This window comes from Haematobia irritans, chromosome 4, assembly GCF_050003625.1.
Source record: "Haematobia irritans isolate KBUSLIRL chromosome 4, ASM5000362v1, whole genome shotgun sequence".
Lineage (NCBI taxonomy): Eukaryota > Metazoa > Arthropoda > Insecta > Diptera > Muscidae > Haematobia > Haematobia irritans.
This window is the reverse complement of record NC_134400.1, coordinates 54,906,733-54,912,105: the sequence shown is the minus strand read 5'-3', so window position 1 is coordinate 54,912,105 and position 5,373 is coordinate 54,906,733. Positions and strand designations below refer to the sequence as shown.

The window sequence follows — 5,373 nt, the reverse complement described above, 5'->3', positions numbered from 1 at the left end:
TTTTGTAAGCCCCAAAAAGTTTTGGGGATAATCAACCTTATCTTTGTTTACATAGCACTTGACCTAATTACATAAAGCACGTGACCTATATCTTAAACGCAGACCAATAAAAATTCAACCTTATCTTATCTTATCTTTGCATAAACCACTTGACCTATATCTGAAACGCTTATATCCTCTCTACTTGTTGTTGGTATCTTTTGTGGTGATAGTTGTTTTGTTGCAATAGCGAGATCAGAAAGGGATCATGTGTGTGTGGAGTTGTTTTTCTTTACATATGTGTCCTTTATGACTATTTGTGTCTTTGAGTTTTATTGGTGCATTCAGTTCTGTTGATGCATTTATGAAGCGCACACGTGGTGCGCTTGCGTGCGGTATTTGTGTTTATTAATAAAAATACATTTATTTCGTAACATTTTAGAAACTGATAAGTGAATGGTGTGATGTTAGAGAAAACAAAAACACTTTATATTGATAAAAACTAAATAGCTCTAAAATAAATCACATATTAAGAAACTGTATATTTCTATTAATAATTTAAAATTAGTGCGGTTTTAAATTGGTTTACATAAAACTATTCATAATGAGTGGTAATAAAATGATCTATATTTACTCTACATCTGGATCACAGTACAATTTTTTGAGTCTATATTTTTATGTTATAGCGAGTCCTTAAGGTGTGAACTAAGTTCGAGTTTAGGTGCTAAAATCAGAAATAAATCAGTAAGAAAAGTATAAAATAATACGCCTTCGATGCAAATTTAATTATAACTTGATGGAGAATAGCTCGAAACAAGTTTTTTATTAAGTTTATATTCTTTAAATGGATTACACGATTAAGAACAGAAAATCGTTTTTAAGCTTATGTAGAACGCTGTTGTTTTAATTTAATATGATGAATTGTTTTCAAGTTATTCGAATATATATAGCGGAAGTGCCTTAATATTGAACATAACCGTATATCTCAAAAAGTCGAGCTCTTAAAAAAACAAGTGTAAATTTGGATTCAGCGACCTCAAATTACTAAAAATTTGATATAAATTTTAAATGAACACAAAAATGGTTCAATTTTGTTCCCATGTATTTCTAAAGAAAACTAATCATGAAAAATTGGGATTTTAGCCACTAAACTCGAACTTAATATCCACCATAAATACTAAATGCTATATTGACAAGTGGAAATTATATCTAATTTTATAATATTTTTATTTCATTTATATTCTGAGAAGGATTTCAAAAATGTCCCATTTGTGCATGGATATGATTCCACTAATGTAGTAATTGGATGATGTTTTTCAATGTGGTAAGTTTTTCGTCCATTTGTAATAAAGCCAAAATTTCTATTTATTAAAAATAATTTTCATTTGCAGGATGACAGCAAATCTAATGGTATTTTTTGGAATCTTCTTACTGTTTAATGCTAACTAAGCTGATATCCCTATTTGCTCTAAGAAAATTCTCTTGTAAGTTAAAGATCAAAATACCATAGAACTTGATAATATTTTTATATTTTATATACCTTTTTAACTTCAGAGGCTTATGACGCAAATCCACACAACAAAAACTAGCGAAATCGGTGAAATTGGACAAAAATGAAATGAAAATAGCAACTTATGGCATATATCTTTCATATGGATAGAAAATGGAAATTGATATTAATTAGTTTCATTCTACTAACATAGAATATTACTCTTTTGAAGAAGCAATTACTAACTACCGAAAAGTAACAGCATACAGCGTACGAATAAAAACATTTCTTTTATTGTATATCATAAGCCATAGTTTTATGTAATATAATAATAATTTTTTGAAATAAAATACTGGTAGTTATGAAAAATTGTCTTATATTGTACGAAAAATTTCTTAGTTGTATACAGGCTTGTTGTACCTTTAATTCCTCAATTTATTTACTTCTTTGAAAATTATACTGATAAACAGTTTATTTGAAACCAATTTCTAAATATAGGATTCCCAAAAACTTGTTCATTTTTCCGGATAGCAGGAATATTTTGAATGAGTGTAAGTACATTCTTCCCACAGCGTAGTAAGAATGAACTAAAATACGATGCAATACATAAACTTATTTATAAGAAAATCATGAACTTATCTAGATGAAAAAAATCTTTGGCGCCAAATCATGGTCATTCTTACTATGGGTTAGTTCATTTTTCGTAAACAATAGTAAACTTTTTTTTCGGTGTATGTTGACAACACATAAAATGAACAAATCAGATGTGAAAGCTTTTGCTTGTGTGTAGTTGTTCAATGTTCATGTTACTGATCGAAAGCTCTTTTCTCAAAGGTATAAAAGGAGCACTTCACATCAGTTTGTTCATTCTCTTTTAATTTTCAAAACAGGTCAGTGGTAAGGTTTCTAATGCAACATAACAAACAAGAATTCGTGATCGCTTCTATTTGCATCGTTTCTTGTTGTTTTGGTTGTTATGACTGTGGAAGGACACTAACAACTAACATGTATGACTCGAGGTTGTTTTTCACACCGAGTCTACTGTTATGTTGTTGTGTCGCTGTAACTTGTAAACAACATTACAATGCAGGTATTCGAGGCGACGATGGTCGTCGTTGCCTGTCTGTTTTGTTGTTTACTTGTGCCAGCAGTCTAATGAAACAGTTTTGTTTTGTTTACAACTTAAATGCATTTCATTCTCTTTTAATTTTCAAAACAGCCTAAGTTATTTTCGCCAATAAAGGATTCCTGTAATTTTGAATTTAATAAACGAAAATTCTGCTGTGTTTTCATTTTGGAAGGCAAATAGGAAACAACGGCTGGCGCCCACAAAACAACGATATTTGAGAATTATCTCTTTTAATTTTCAAAACAGCCTAAGTTATTTTCGCCAATAAAGGATTCCTGTAATTTTGAATTTAATAAACGAAAATTCTGCTGTGTTTTCATTTTGGAAGCCAAATAGGAAACAACGGCTGGCGCCCACAAAACAACGATATTTGAGAATTATCTCGCCAATTTGTAATTTTCAAAACAGCCTAAGTTATTTTCGCCAATAAAGGATTCCTGTAATTTTGAATTTAATAAACGAAAATTCTGCTGTGTTTTCATTTTGGAAGGCAAATAGGAAACAACGGCTGGCGCCCACAAAACAACGATATTTGAGAATTATCTCTTTTAATTTTCAAAACAGCCTAAGTTATTTTCGCCAATAAAGGATTCCTGTAATTTTGAATTTAATAAACGAAAATTCTGCTGTGTTTTCATTTTGGAAGCCAAATAGGAAACAACGGCTGGCGCCCACAAAACAACGATATTTGAGAATTATCTCGCCAATTTGTAATTTTCAAAACAGCCTAAGTTATTTTCGCCAATAAAGGATTCCTGTAATTTTGAATTTAATAAACGAAAATTCTGCTGTGTTTTCATTTTGGAAGCCAAATAGGAAACAACGGCTGGCGCCCACAAAACAACGATATTTGAGAATTATCTCGCCAATTTGTAGCGAGATAATTCTCAAATATCGTTGTTTTGTGGGCGCCAGCCGTTGTTTCCTATTTGCCTTCCAAAATGAAAACACAGCAGAATTTTCGTTTATTAAATTCAAAATTACAGGAATCCTTTATTGGCGAAAATAACTTAGGCTGTTTTGAAAATTAAAAGATAATAATAAAAATAAAAATTCATTGAAAACGAAACTGAGACAATTTCTCCGGCTCCATTGGATTCTAATACTATAACGGATTCCGGTATTACCACTCCGACTAACAATACTGAAATAAATCCTTTAGCTGTTCCACCCATTATTATTACCCCGTCACATTCTGCCACACTGAATAGTGGAACAGTCATGGCGTCAGCTACTGTTCCCACTGATACTAATACTTTCTATTCCCCTTTCAATACGCCTACAAATCAGTTACATGCTGGTACTGCACCAAAACCATTAAGAGTTTTACCGCCAATAAAAACTATTTTTGCTGCACGTTTTGCTCCTGAAACAACTGATGATGATATTCAATTCTACATTAAATCTAAACTGAATGCAAATGTTGATGTCAAAGTATCTAAACTGCAATTTATGGAGAGAAGGAACAAATCATCATTTAAAATTTTTGTGCCTGAGGACATTTTTGATACTGATCGCTTTCCCTCGCAGAACAAGGGAAAGCGATTTAAGTTGGACTAACTTCATTTGATCATTTGTCAATGCCTGGAATCTTCCCACTAAACGGAGATTTTCCAATCATTATTCCAAACATTCCAAATAAACAAATGAAGGACAAAAGGAAATTTCGAGAAATTGAAGTTGTCCGCTATATACAGTGGGACCCACACATATGAATCCACAGTGGAACCCATATGTGTGAATCCTCCTGTTCAAATGAACTTTGAACATTCTGCTCCCCCAGTGACCAAGTGCTGTTCTTACCTTAATCTCGTAGTGTCAACGTATTCATGGATCCAGCAAATATGTAACCCAAAAGTGTTTTTTGGTCGTACACTTCCCCGAGGTCCGTCAGGGATATATCCCGCCGCCTGAGGTACGCGAAAACGTATCCACCAACTTCCAAGTTTATTGGATCCTTTGATCGAATATCCCGGTCAGCCGTTGGATGAGGAAAGCCCACACTTGGGTCCTCTAAGATAGCCTCCGAATATACCCTGCTGGGTAAATCTCTAGTCACTACTGCATCCACCTTGAATATCGTCTGCTGATTAGGGTGTCTCGATTGCAAGGCGATCGTCACCTGCCGATGTTCCCCCTTTCGAATTATAGGAAATCCGAACCGGGTAACCACTGAATGCGCTCACAGTCATTATCTGCCACCTTCACCACCGCCTGTCTGTCTGACTCTTATTATTTTAAATTCGTTTGTCTTTATGTAGTACCGTTACAATTTCTGAAATATTATTTACATATGGTTTGTCAACTCTTTTAGTTTTTAGTTCTGTACCAACATTCATATCGTGAACTTGATATAAATTAAGTTAACCATTTGTTTTATTAAAAAAAAATAAATAATAAAATTACATAACTCGTGCGGTATTGGTGTTTATTAATGAAAATACATTTATTTCAAACATTTTAGAAACTGAGATATGAATGATATGATGTTAGAGAAATCAAAAACGCTTTTAATTTAAATATAACTTGATGGAGAACAGCTCAAAGCAAGTTTTTTATAAATATTATTTTTTATAATGGATTACTAAAGAAAGCTTATCATGAAAATTGCAATTTTAGCCGCTAAACTCGAACTTAATATTCACCTTAAATACTAAATGTTATACTGACAAGTGGAAATTATGTCCAATTTTATAATATTTTTTATTTCAAATATATTCTGAGAATAATTTCAAAAATGTCCCATTAGTCCATGGATAAAGGGTGATACGGTCAA

The 5,373-nt window shown here is 32.4% G+C and overlaps 1 long non-coding RNA gene across 1 annotated transcript; it reads left to right on the top strand.

Moving 5' to 3' along the window:
- The first annotated feature begins 351 nt into the window (after positions 1–351).
- LOC142234434 (uncharacterized) lies at positions 352–2,744 on the top strand. The gene is made up of 3 exons (XR_012721623.1): positions 352–1,303; positions 1,371–1,463; positions 1,534–2,744. It is a non-coding gene; the product is annotated as an uncharacterized LOC142234434 (long non-coding RNA).
- Positions 2,745–5,373: the final 2,629 nt, after the last annotated feature.